The sequence below is a fragment of the Balaenoptera borealis genome (assembly GCF_965194805.1).
Source record: "Balaenoptera borealis genome assembly, chromosome: 1".
Classification (NCBI taxonomy): Eukaryota; Metazoa; Chordata; class Mammalia; order Artiodactyla; family Balaenopteridae; genus Balaenoptera; species Balaenoptera borealis.
In genome coordinates, this window is record NC_138860.1 from 112,003,618 (window position 1) to 112,018,181 (window position 14,564).

Here is a 14,564-nt window from a genome sequence, read left to right on the forward strand (position 1 = left end):
ACAGTCATGAATATATTGACCTTCTTTCCCCTGGCCATGGGGGCCTTGGATGACTGGAGGTGGGAAGGAGGGAGTGGGATGGTGGTGAGGGGGTGACAGGGAAGTGGAGGACATAGTCACTGGGCCTGGGAAGCATCTCAATAGGCTGAAATTCTGAACCCCCACCTAGTAGGGTCCCTTGGGTCCCCAAAACCCTTGTTATTTTCTGCCAGATCCTGAGTTTCTCTGGCCGTCGCCTAAGCTTTCTCACTGCTGTTACCAATGTCTTCGCCATCAAGGTTGTGACAATCCCAAATAAGGCCTTTTTGCAAATTAAAAACAAGCACCCCCTTTCCCCAGAAAATGCAGTTCTACACCAGGACACACAGCTTGGCAAATGGGTGCACAGGCTGGATTTCAGACCTCATTTGCTGCTTCAACTGAGCAACCTTGTGCAGTGAACAACCTGCACAACTGTACATGGCAGCCCTGTTTTCCATTTTCTGCTTTAATGATCTGGATTGGCCATGCTGCTTCTGTTGCCTCCTCCGAACTCATTGCTCCTGCTTCCACTCTAGCCCTTCCCATAGCATGGCCGGCTTCTGATAGGTTACAAAAGATAGCCTGGCACTGTCAGCTTTTCCAGGCTCCCTCTTTGAAAGAGTTGTGACGCGTTCACATTAGGATCGGGTCAGTGGACATTTGAAGGACTCCACAGATTCTAATTCAACAATATTCTTTCTGACATTATTCAGCACTCCAGGCCCAGGTGAAGGTCTATCCTGTCTCCTATAATAGTGTGAATCCCCTGCTTATCCAGGGAGCTTCTACAGAGGCCGAGGGCAGCATCTGCTTCCACTGTGTTCAAGAGAGTACACCCTGGGGTCCTGGGGGTTCTAGCATCAGTCTCAGCCTCTCCACTTTTCTTCCCAGAAAGGCCGGCAGATTGGCTTGTAAATAGCCCTCTTGAAGGCCTGCTCTGATGTCTCAGGATTCCTGAGGGGGGCAGGTATGTGGTTTAGTGTCCTCCCTCCCACCTGGACATCCACAAGCACAGTATTCCCTTACCAGTGACCTGGCCCTTAGGGTTTAAGGTGGTCCAGAAACATAGCATTTTATGATTCTACCTTCCCCCTCTTTAAACTCATGGTCTCTGCCAGAATATCTGGACCACCTGTTAGACATGAATGGTTCAAAGCCAAGTTTCTGGAAGCTTGGCCAATAGCCAGAAGAGGCCACTCCCTTTGAGGGGCAGAGATACAGGTGGGCTGATCCCCGGGTGATCCTCATGCTTCACTCTGAGCGGCAGTGGGAGGAGAGGATTGGCTTCAGACACATCTGTAGGTACAAGGAAGAGCCAGCTCTCAGCCACTATGGTAACAACTAGGGCCAGAGGGAGGCTGTAAACCTGTAAAACTATCCTCAAACTTTCCCTCTTTCCACAGTTAATAGCTGAGTTTGCCAATGTAATCTGGTAAGTGTAGGGTGTTATAGGACCACTTTTGAGGGTCACTAACCTCACTGTACAGAGTCAGAAAAGAAGTTGTTGGAGACATGATGCCTGGCTGAGGGAGGAGTGGAAGTTGGTTAGGAGGGAGGAAATTGAGCATTGACACAGAGGCATGGAGTAAAGTGGTGAGTTGGGGGGAGCCATTCTGAATAGTATGGACTTCAACTTGTGGGTGACAAGAAGCTCCTGAGGGGCTTTAACTGATGGAGAGATGGGATCAGGCTTGCATTTTAGAAACATCACTCAGGTGGCTGAGTGGAAGGCAGGGTGGGAGGGAGAGAGACCAGCTGGGAGACTATGTCCAGGTGAGAGAGGATGAGGAGTTGACTGGCGAGATCATGGGGAGAAGGAGAGGAGGGCATGAATTTGAGGACTAGTTAGGCATGAAGTCCTCAGGACTTGGTGAGTGGTTGGTTGTGTGTGTATTTGTGTGGGGTGGTGATGGAGAGAAATAGGGACCCAGGATGTCTTCCAGGGTTCCAGCTTGGGCATCCAGTTGGATGGAGGTCCCATCTTGCCATATGAAAATACGAAACAAGGAGGACCTGGCTTTTCAGTTAGTTAGGTTTGGGTGTGCTAATTTTGAACGGTCCATGCCATAATCAACATTTAGCAGGCCATCTGGATATAAAACTGAAGCATAAGAAGCTGTTTGCATTAAAACTGTGGAAGCGTGTGTGATGACCAGGAAGAATAGACTGAGTTCAGGACATGGATACATCCACTTTCAAGGTGGCTGGAGAAAGTGGACCCACAAGGAAGACAGACTGGAAAATGTGGAAGAGGTAGGAGGAGAATCAGGGGGAAATGGTGTCTCAGAGTTCAAGGGAGTAGAAATATTCACGAAAAAGGAAGTGGTCACCAATGTCAAACGTAGCAAAAAGGTCAATAACACAGTGTCTGAATTGTGTCCACTGGATCATGTACTTTGCAAGTCATTGTCAGCCTCAGGAAGAATAATTTCAATGGAGGGCCTGGGGCAGAGGCAACTGCAGAACTTCAGAGCCTTTGGTGAAAGAAAGAAGAGAGATAGGATGGTAGATGACAGAGGAAGTGGAGTACAGGTGCAGGTCACTGGAGCTGGGGGGGGTCAATGTCCTTTGAGCATCAGAGGTGTTGTCACAGGACAGGAGTGGGTGGCTTTGAGGACTGTAGCCGGCTCTGGTTTCCATCCAGAAACCATCCAGGTTTCCCAAATGTGTCTGATTATAAGGTCACATGGGATCTGGTTAAACATGGGGTCTCCTGGTCTCCTACTCTCCACCTGGATCTTTCTAATCCAGACCTCTAGGGGAGGACCCTGGGGAGCTGCAAGGTCAAATTTCCCAGGTGATTCTTATGATCAGGCAAGTTTGAGAACATTGATATCAGGGCAGAGAAGAGGGCTTTAGAGAAGAATCCATGGAGGAGAGGTTTGGAAGACACCCTGTGAAAAGAGCAGGGAGAGATGGGCCAGGTAAGAGGAGAGCCCTGGAGAGGGGTGAAGGAGAGGATTCATGCCCAGAGGGCTCACATTTTGGATGGTGAGCAAGGATCCGCCCCCCACCCCCAGGGAGCTCTACTGTGAAAGAAGTGTAGCAGACTCAACTTCCGGTGTCCTGATAGGGAAGACCTAATAGTGTGCCCTGGAATGTGAAGAGCTGAAACATTTGTGGGTCTGGGTTTGGATCACCTCTCCTCTGAGGCGTTGTCTCAGATATAAACAGGGTGGTTGAAACTTAGATCAACTCGTTTGCCTCTCTTCCTTTGACTGAACTTCCTGTCGATCTTTCTATGCCTTTATGGTCTGGCTCTCAGGTCCCAAGAGTAAATGGTCAGTACTTGTCATCTGGGTTTCAAATGCAAAAGTGCTTTATTAAGTTACCTCATCTCTGTTTCCAAACAGAGCCAGTAAAAAGCCCATTCTAAAACGGAGTTTACACCATCCCGCAAACTTTATGGGCTTCAATAATCCTCTGAGCACTGGGGTGGGTCCCCTTTTCACCCCTTGGTGATTCATGAAGGGCATCTGGAATCCTGGATCGGGCACCAGAGGAACGCATAAGTGGAGTTGACAGCCCCCGGTGTGGTGCCACCCTGTACCCCACTCTCTGTGTGTCTCCCTCACCTGAAACACCACAAGGAGCCAGGTGAGGTTGAAGCAGCCAGGTGTGAAAGGAGCAATCTGGGCTTTAGAAACCCTGTCCAATCTATATTCCTCTAATACTTTCTAGACATGTGACCTTGGGCAACTTAACTTCAATTTCCTTATCTGTAAAGGAGGGATAATAATACTAACTCAGGGCACTACCATGAGGATTGAACGGGCAAACCACGCAGAGATGCCAATTGTAGGTGCTCGAGCAATGGGCAGGGCTGGTCACCACCAGTCACTATAGACTACACTCTGCACTGAGGGCCCAGAGCAAATGGGAGAGGACAGTACAGGAGACGGGAGGGAGTGTGCAGGGAGGTGGGGGTGAGGAGGGAGGGTCCCTGGAGTTCCTGTTCACTAGTTTCTGTCCCTTGTAGTTACCAAATCGTCGCGGTCTGTGTTGACAGAGCATCTTACCTGTCCTTTATTTTACCTTTGTTACCAAAGGTGGTAACGGTATAATATTATTTCTTTATAAAGTGTCTCAAGGTCAGGATCCACCTGACCTGCTGTCCCCAGCACCTTATATTCGGGGGACACTCTCTAGGTGTTTGTTAACAGTGTAACTCTGAACAAAGAAACAGAAACCACAAGTCTGATCATCTGAAGCACAATCCCCAAGAAAGGCCAACATGACTCAGTGCAGAATATGCGAGGATTATTCACTAATTTCCTTCCATGTGGCGCGTTTGTCACTGCCTGGTCACACTGTGAGGAAGCGCTCCTGTCACACCCTCCGAGTTCTTGAGCCCTGAGCCAGACGAGGTCACATGGGGAACACACAGGGGCTTGAACTTCCTGGAAATGCTGACAACTGGGAGGTCTGCCTCCACTCCCATTTAGACGGGTCCTTCCAGCGGGAGGCGGTTAGGGTAGCACATGGTCTTAGCCCCCCTAAGCCTAGAACGGGGAAAAGGAAATTTCCCCAGGCTGCCCAGGGATGCCCAGGATGACTGCTAGCACCTCCCCTGCCGGAAGGTTGCTGAGCCAGGGCGGGGCCTCTGCACCTGTCACCTGGGAAGCTGGTTAAAATGTGGGTTCTGAGTCAGTCTGTCTTGGGTGGAGAGCTGAGATTCGGCATTTCTGACAAGCCCCCAGAGATGGCGAGGCTGTGGCTCCCAGACCACTCAGGGTAGGAAGAGCTCAAGGACAGGAGGCTGGGACTCTGTGACTTACACCTGTGACCTGTCTACGTGGTTTTCTGCCATGGGGGAAATTCAAGAGTGTGTGGAGGTCCAGACTATGCTCCCAGCACGCTGGAGACTCCCATCCACCCCCATCCTGTGTCTGAAACTCTGTTCAAGAGTCCAGTTCACAAATATCTATTGAACACCTACCAAGTGCCAGGCAGTGAGTTCAGGTCTTACCCCAACCCACCTAGCTTGCTTCTTTTAAGAATCACGTTACTATTCCCCACCATTCTTGAGAAATTCAACCCAAGCTCTCCTCCTCTCTCTGAGAAACAGGGGTTCATGATGTGAGGTGATGTCGGCAGTAATGTCAGGGAGTCCAGTTGAGGGGTCATCACATCTTAGCCATGTCAACTTGGCTAGTTTCTCTGCCTCTGTGTTCTCACCTGTGAAATGGGTTTACTAACCTCTATCTCTCTGGGTTGCTGAAAGGATGAACTGAGATGTATGTAAAGCTCTTAGTCCAGTGCTGGGAAACACAGCTGACATCGTTCAAATTTAGGCTTTGTTTCCTCCCACAGAGCATTTGGTGGTCTGCTCCTTGTTGCAGATACTTATGCCAATTCCAGTGTGCTTGACTGTGTTCTATTTGGTAACCTCAATACCGTCAACAGGGCCACTCAAAGGAATTCCAAATGGTCACCACCTAAAAAGAGTGCCCCTCACCAACCAAGTGTGTGGAGGGGAGGGGGGTGATGGGGACGGAGGGGTTCATGTGAGGAAGGAATCAGAGAAAAGGAAAGGAGCAGATTTATGACCTTGGCCAGTTTTCCAATTTGCAGTCCCAGCTGTTCTGCCGCTGGGGTACTGAGGTATGTGGTAAGCACCTCATTACTGATAATGCAGTACCACAGACTGTAAATAATTTATTTAAAAAATAAACTGGCGGACACAAGATTGTTTTTATGATAACACTGCTTTCACACGTTTGTGTTCCAAAGGGCTTTTAAAAATGTTTATTTTAACATTTCATCATGGCATTTTTTAAGCATACACAAAAGTAGAGATAATAGCATAAAAAACCCAGCTTTAATATTTACCCACATTTTAGTAACCAGAGGGTGTCTTGAGTGACAGAGGAAGTTGTGGGATCGCACCTCATGCCCTGAGCTCGCACACCCCTTGTGCTCACGTGGGAGTGAGTTGTGCAATGTTCATGTCTGGTTGGAAAAAAGGTCGAGAACTCTGGCTCTTTCTGATCCATTTCTGGTTGCCCTCTCTTCTCCCTGGAGAATGGTAATGACCCCGACCTCACAGGGACTGGTCGAGCCTGAAAAATGGGTGGCGGGGTTGGACCCTCACAAAAGGAGAGAACAGTCCCTCCTTGGCTCCTGCCTGACCTCCGGGGCTTTTGGAAAATAAGGAAGGATCAGGCTGAGGCAGGAGGCTGCCAAGCTGAGAGCCGTGAGCAAGCCTGCGCTCTGGACCCTCCCCCAGCTTCCAGCAGTCACGTGCCTGCGGCCCCCTGTCTCCTCCCAGATGGGCTTGGGTCCCGTTTTGTCGAATGATGACTGCTGTTAAGGTAAGGACTCTAAAGGGCAGAGAGAAAGGGAGAGGGTAACCTGACCCTGGGCTGGGTGGACCCCACCCGGAGGGGTCATCTCTGAGGTGTGGGCAAGGCCATTCCCCACCCTCAGCAACACTGCACATGAATTGGTGGCACATTTCCCCCCAGTGGTACTGTTACTACCAGACTCTTACCACTTCTCTAGCACTTTCCTTCTGAGAGGCTGCAGTCACCACTTCCCCACCAACTCAGACAGTGGGATTTGTGAAAAGAGGGTGGATGTGGAATTAGAAAGTCTAAATTTCAGTCCTGACTCTGTTATTTAATTGGCTCAGTGACTTTGGACAAATTCCTGAAACTTAATACCCTCATTCTAAAAATGGAATGGTGCTATTTTACCCCAGAATGATTTCAAAACTCACATAAATATTATTAATTTTGTTTTCTTAACTGGACTGACTGTAGGCAAAACTGTGAAAACAGTGAAGTGTTAATTCAGCACTTTTCGTGTCCTGGGTCTGAGCCAGCTCCCCCCTTATTGCCAAGTTCTCCTTCTGCACTTACCTTGAAGCACCAGATGCGGCCAGGCAGCCAATCAAGAAAACAGCCAATCAAATTAGCATGCATTAAAGGACTGGTAATTTAATCTTAATAGAGGAAATAGTCTATATTTATCAAGTACTTGCTAAGCGCCTGGCGCTGAACATATCTGTGTAGTTCTCATAACAGTCTCATGAGGTATGCGACGATCATCTCCATTTTACAGATGGGGAAACTGAGCTAGAAGTAAGACACTTGCTAAGAATCACCCAACTAATCAGGAGAAACTGGGATTCAAATGCAGGTGTGTCTGATTCTAAAAGCAGTGCTACTTATTTATTTACATCATCTTTTTGAGGCACTATGATCTAGTGATTAAGAGCATGAAGTCTGAGCCATCTGGCATGGGTTCAAAGCTCAGCACCTTTATATATCTCTGTGTGACCTGGGCAAGGACTGAGTCCTTATCTATAAAAAGGGATAAGAATAGTGCCACCTCACAGGATTATTGTCAGAATTAAATGAGTGAATATACATAAAACTCTTAGAACAGTACCTGGCACATAGTAAGTGCTGTATAAATTATTTTTAATTATGAAAGCAATCAGTGCTCATTGGAAAAAATGCAAACAGTTTAGGATAACATGGAGGGAAAAGCAAATTCCTCTCTCACTCCTGTCAACTTCACCCCTCAGTTTGATGGAAGGAAATTCTTCCAGATGTTTTGTACATGTAAACACATAATCCCACACAAATAACAAGTTTGTTATATTTACATTAATGGGGTAGCTTGCTTTTTTCACTTAATAACATTTCACAGATATCTTTCTGTGTCAGGATCTATAGAATTACCTCATTCATATCAGCTGAATAGTATAGGTGTGCTATAATTTAGTCATCCCTCTGCAAACACTTTTTTAAAACTGCAAATAATGCTGCTATCAATATCTTGGTATGTACAGGTGAGTGAGCATTTGTGCAGGACAGATTCCTAGAAGTAGAGGCACTGGGCAAAGGGCACATTTAGAGCCTGTGTTCTGTTAAGTCATCCATTAAGGATTAACATTGTTTTACAAAAAGGAGGATGGCAGAGAGAGGTCAGCGCCTAACACAAAGGAATGAGCAGCTAAAGATAGAGTTTTAAGTGATAAGATTGCTAAGAAGATTTTTTTTTTTAAGATGGTAGGTGTGAGAGTCTTAGCCACATCTCACAAATCATGCTCTTGGGCTGAAGCCCACTCATCTGGAAGGCCACCTTTGCTCTCAAAGATTGAATGAGTATATCCAAGTAAGTGAGGTTTTTCCATCAGCCTGGCTTCTCCTGTATAGGTAGGCTTCATGCTCCCTTCATTTGCTCTAACTGTCCAGCTTCCTTCTTCTGCACTAGAACAATGCTGGCAGAGCTCACCTCCACCTGCCACTGGACAGTCTGCAGCATCTCAACTGAGCCCTTCCCCACTGTAACTCAAGAGGGCAGCCAGGTGACCATTGCACTAGGTTTCCCATACATTTGTTTCTTTGCTCTTCATTTCCATAGTAAAGCATTTCTTCTTCAAAACTTCTCTCCTTTATTTTCACCAGCATCAAGAGTCTGTGACCCATGTCTCCCTTCTCTGCCTTCCCACAGCACAGGAACCTCTGTTGCAGCCAATCCTTCTCTCTGTACCTGTGCTGTATTCCCCCCAAGGACAGAAGTTCCTGTTGATGTACTCATCTTCATCTCTCCCTGGGCTGGTGATGATTTCCATATGGTAGGGCTCAATGAATTGGTTTTCTAAGTGACATTTTTAATAATAAAAATAATACATGCTTACTGAAGAAAAAAATGGAAAGGGGGAGCTGTGTAAATAAGGAAATTAAAATCACCTGGTATTCCATAATTATCCAGAGGCATTTTAGAGTATTTCCTTCCAACTGTTGCATAAGTTGGGAAGCTAATTAATGCAAAGCTGCTCATCAGATTAAGGAAGTAACTGGGGACAAGGGTCCAGAGTTTGGTGAACAGGTAGTTCAAATGTGCACCTTGTATAGAAAATGAGCCTGTGTTACCAAGAACTCCATCTCTTTTTCACTCACTCACTCACTCACTCATTCAGTAAGTAAGTATTTATTGAGGATCTATCGAACTGTAGCCCTCCTACAGTGACTTCTCTAGCCAATATGACAGGGCATTTATAGCCATCATACAGGCCTTTTGGAAGCTGAGTTGACTTCTCTGCTTGGTAGACTGGGATTCCCATGACACCAAGTCCATGGCTAACTCTTCATGGGCCAGGAGCCTAGAGGGTAAGGCTTCAGAAAATACCACAGCATTTGCTGCTCTGGTATATGTCAGAGCTGTCCCTTCTTTGGGTCAGTGATTTATTACATAGTAAACTCAGGGAATTGTCAGTCTCTCTGTCTGTGATTGCTCAGGTTCAGATTTTCTGTTTGGTCTTCATCAGTGATAGCTTAAGCATCTGTTGTTCCTTACTTGTTACCATTTAGAGCTGGGCAAAGCTGAAATTTTAGGAGTTATTCTTCCTTAAAGTGCATGCCCCAGCTACCTGTTAACTAATGATGTTATGGGGTGAAGCTCAACAAATTACTTTGTGGCAGGAGGGGATCAGCTCCAGGGTGAGTGCTCCCTGACAAAGCCTCGTGCACTGCCCTGAAGTCATCAACTCCATCTCACTGATTATGTTGTCCTTTCTTATGTCTCTTTGGTTGAAGCAGCCCAGGGTTTTGCTGTCTAAACATTAATGTGGAAGCTAGCTGTAGACTTAAAGAAATCTGAATCCTCAGATTGTTTATAGCACAGCCCACATCCATGGAATTATATTATTTAGCTTATAGGGAGCTTTATGATGTAGTACAAAGATGAAAGGACAAACCGTCTAGAGGCCAGGAGTTCATTCATTCATTCAGTATATATCTACTGCCTGCCAATCATGTGCGCCAAACTAGGAACAAAGCAAACGCAAAACCAGACTTGGATCTTAGAGACTATAGAGCAACAGATGTTAAACAAAAATAACAGAAATAAATGTGTAATTATGAACTGTGACAAATTCCAGGAAGGAAAGGAGACGGTAAGACACATATAAGCAAGGAATCTGCCCTGTTCTGAGTTTTAGGGAAGGTGGCCCAGAGAATAAGACATATGAGCTGGGACTGGTTATTTAATTTCATGGTGCCTCAGTCTTCTCATCAGTAAGATGGGGATAATACTAGCCCCTTTGACTCACAGAGACATTGTGGGAAGAGTGATCATATACATGAAAGGCTTTGAAAAATGCTCGGTGTACCTAAGAGTGAGCATGTTGCTCTCCAGCCCGCGGCAGCTGTTCTCTGGCTTCTTCTACATCTGTCATCAAGCCAGGCATTACTCAGGTACTCAGCCTGCAGACCTTTGATCATTTCCCTTCACTCTGCCAGGCAGCTGGGTCAGATAGACCTGGGGTTTGCCTTGGTTCTGCCACTTACATCTAGAGTGAATTTGGGTAAGTTACTTAACTGCTAAAACTCACTTATCTCATTTGTGAAATAGGGGCAATAATAGTACCAGCTCACAGCTTAAAGCTGGTAAAGCACTCAGCATAGTTCTTGGTCGTTGTTACTCCTAAACCAGTTGTAGCTACTGTTATTATCATTGCTAATTATTAACTCTTGCCATTTATTTCTTGGTAATAACTTTGGTCCTTAACTTCCATTTCCACTGCCCCCAGCCTAGTCAGAGCCCTTGTCATGTGACAATAAGGCTATGGCTATAGCCTTCTAATCAGTGTCCCACCTTGGCTCTCACTTCTCTAGTTCACTCCTTATGGCTTCCGGAATGAGCTTCCTAAAATAACAGGACTTTACAGATATCACTTTTTTTCTTTAATATTATCATTGAGGACATATTTGCAGTTCATACCACAAAGAGCTAAGCTTCCTAATATGGAAGGGGGCCCTAAAAAAGTCATAATAAAAAGACCTACAAATAGATAGAAAAACAGAAGTGCAAATTCCAAAAAAGAAAAACAAATAGCTACTCAACATGAAAAGATGAGCAGCCTCACTTATTATGAGAACTGCAAATTTAAATTGCACTAAAATTCATATTTTACTTACCAGATTGGCAAAAATTCAAAAGTTTAATACCTTCTGAAAAGAATGTGGGGAAATAAACGTTTTCTTATATTGCTGGGGTGTGTAAATTGGTCCAATTCCTATGGATGGCAATTTGGCATTACTTATCAACATTACAAAGGCATATACCCTTTGACTCAGCAATTTTACCTCTGGAAATTTATCTTACAGATATACTTACACATACCAATGACATATGTTCAAGATTATTCATTACAGTATCATTTGTAATAGGAAAGGATTGGAGACAACCTAACTGTCCATCAATAGGGCACTAATTGAATAAATTATGGTACATCTCTTCAAAGGAATACCGTGCACTAATATGGGTAAATCTCCAAGATATATTAAGTGAAAAAAATAAGCAAAGTGAAGAACTATGGGTATAGCATGTTACTTTTTGTGTAGGAGTGGGGAATAACACACACACTTAGAGAAATTCTGGCAGGCACACATATTAAAAACAGTTGTTACCTGCGGTGGGAGGGGACTGGCAGATGGGAGAAAGAGTTAAGAGGGGGACTTTTCACTGTATACCATTTAATATATATATAAAAGTGTGTGTGTGTGTGTGTGTGTGTATGTGTATATAATTTGTGAATCATGTGTAATATATGAACCATATTACCTAATCAAAAGCTTATATTAAAAATACTCCTATGGGACTTCCCTGGTGGTGCAGTGGTTAGGAATCCACCTGCCAATGCAGGGGACAGGGGTTCGAGCCCTGCTCCAGGAAGATCCCACATGCCGCAGAGCAACTAAGCCTGCGCACCACAACTACTGAGCCTGTGCTCTAGAGCCCGCAAGCCACAACTGCTGAGCCCGTGAGCCACAACTACTGAAGCTTGCTCACCTAGAACCCGTGCTCCGCAACAAGAGAAGCCACCACAATGAGAAGCCTGCACATCGCAATGAAGAGTAGCCCCTGTTCACCACAACTAGAGAAAGCCTGCGCACAGCAACAGAGACCCAACACAGCCAAAAATAAATTAAAAATTTTTTTAATTAAAAAAAAAAAACTCCTATTACTCATCCATGAATGTATTGATCACCTACTATGTGCTAGGCACTGGGGATACAAATGTGAAAGTAGTTGTGATGTGGTGGAAAGACCACTGAACTTGAAGTTAAAATATCTGATTCAAATTCTGACTCTGCTTCTCACTAGCTATGGATCTTGGCACATAGTAGGTAAACAACAAATGTTTGTTGAATGAATTTATAGTTGAAATTAATTAATCTTTCTCAGTCTGTTTCCTCCCATATAAATCAGGATAGAGATGCCTCCTACCTCACCAGGGGTATTGTGAAGACAAATAATAGGATGTGTCATCAGTTCCAGTAATAGTTAATGAGAACTATTATATGCTAGGCACTTTCACATCTATTATTTCCTTGACTTCTAACATTTATTTACTCACTCACTCATGAGGAAATAGAGGGACTGAGAGGGATAGTGACTTGTGTAAGTTGTCTTCTAGTCTTTATTGCTACCTCGCCATGGTGCGTCACTCAGTAGAAACTTTACCCATAGTAGGTGCTCAGGGAATTTTGAAAATCAAGAAAAACCAAAGTTTTACCACTGCTCTTAATGACACTTCAGAGCAACAGAAAGTCAGTAAATGTCTTTCTAATAATTCAGTTTAGAAATGTACCAGCTGGTCTGTTTGACATTCACTGCACTAAATACTTTGGGAAGATCGAACAAAAGTTAAAAGTTTATGCTTCTAGGGACTTCCCTGTGGTCCAGTGGTTAAGACTTCACCTTCCAATGCAGGGGGTGAGGGTTCGATCCCTGGTTGGGGAGCTAAAATCCCACATGCCTTGGGGCCAAAAAACCAGCACATAAAACAGAAGCAATATTGTAACAAATTCAATAAAGACTTTAAAAATGTTCCACATCAAAAAAATCTTACAAAAAAAGTTTATGCTTCTAATGAGGCAGGAAAGATAAAGACAAACCCACAAAAACACCCATAAGGAAAAGGTAGAAACTGATTCTTGAGAATGCTGCACTTAGAATCTTGCAGCCTTGCCAATGGTTCTTTCTTAGGGGAATGAAAAGGATACAAAATATACCAACGTGGCACAATTTAAAAAATATTTTAATTGGAGTAAAACATATGTACAGAGCAGTGCACAAACCAATCAATTTTTATAAAATGAGGGATAGTTATTTTTTATTAAATAGGACACATCTATGTAACCAGAACCTGGATCAAGAAATAGAATATTACCAGCACCTAGAGACTCTTCTGGGTTCCCTTTCCATCACTACACACTCCTCAAGATAACCACTATCTTCACCTCTAACATCATAGATATGTTCTGGCTGTTTTTGAAGTTTACATATACCCATTTGTGTCTAGTTTCTTTCACTCAACGTCATATTCATGAGAGTCATGCATCTTGTTGAGTGTAGACATAGTCCATTCATTCTTATAGTATTCTACACAGTTTCTCTCTCTTCTGTTAATGGACATCTGGGTTGTTTCTTTTGGGCTGTTATAAAGAGAGATGCTATAAGCATTTTTGAACATGTCTTTTGGTGAATATGTGTATATATCTTTGTTGGGTATATAACTAGGGATGGAATCGGTAGGTCACAGACTATAAGTTAATATAGTAGAAAATGCCAAATAGGTTTCTAAAGTGTTATACAAAATTCTCTAATTTTAGCTATTCTGGTGGGTGTGAAGGGAGATCACATTGCAAGTTCAACTTGCATTTCTGGGATAGTTAATAAGTTGAGAACCTTTTCATATGTTTTTTGACTTTTTGAGAAATGCCTGTTTATCCCCTCTTGAAAAATGCCTGTTGAAATATTCTGCCTATTTTCAATTAGGTTTTTCTGCCTTTTTCTTACTGATTTGTGAGTGTCCTTTATATATTCTATATAAGTCCTTTTTTTGGATATGTGTGTTGCAATTATCTTGTCTCACTCTGTGGCTTGCTTTTTCACTAATGGTGTCTTAGAATGAACAGGAGTTCTTAATTGTAATGTTATCCAATGATCAGTTTTTTTCCTTTATGTTAGTGCTGTATATGTTTAAGAAGTCTTTGCCCACCTTAAGGTCATGAAGATGTTTTTTGATATTTACTTTGGATGGTTTTATTGTTTTACCTTATACAGTTAGAGTTAAAATCCTTCTGGAATAGATTTTTTGGTATGGTATAAGGTAGAGGTCAAGATTCTTCTTTTTTCTCCATGTGGGTGTTCAGTTGATCCAGCATCATTTACTGAAAAGACAGACCACCCTTTCCCCAGTGCATCACATCAGTATCTTGAATGTAAATCAGGTGACCATATACTATAGGTCTGTTTCTGGTCTCTCTATTCTATCGTCTATCCTTGCTGCCAATTACTATTTCTACAGCTTTATAATAGGTCTTTATATCTGGTAGTGTAAGTCCTCCACCAGGCTCCAATTTTTTACCCCACCAAGCCATCTAGTACTGGAGTGCCACTTCCACCTCCCACTTGGCTTTCAATATGTCCAGGTGGGTGTGATTGATTTGCTTGTTCCCATGGCTTGGTCATCTGTGGTTACCTGGTCTTTACCCCATCAAACCCCTTTAAACTGAAAG

General features: G+C 44.0%; 1 protein-coding gene across 1 annotated transcript in view; it reads left to right on the forward strand.

Annotated features, from left to right (window-relative positions):
* Nucleotides 1–14,564, forward strand: part of BCAR3 (BCAR3 adaptor protein, NSP family member) — a 201,940-nt gene that overhangs the window by 71,650 nt on the left and 115,726 nt on the right. The gene's annotated exons all lie outside the window — the stretch shown is intronic.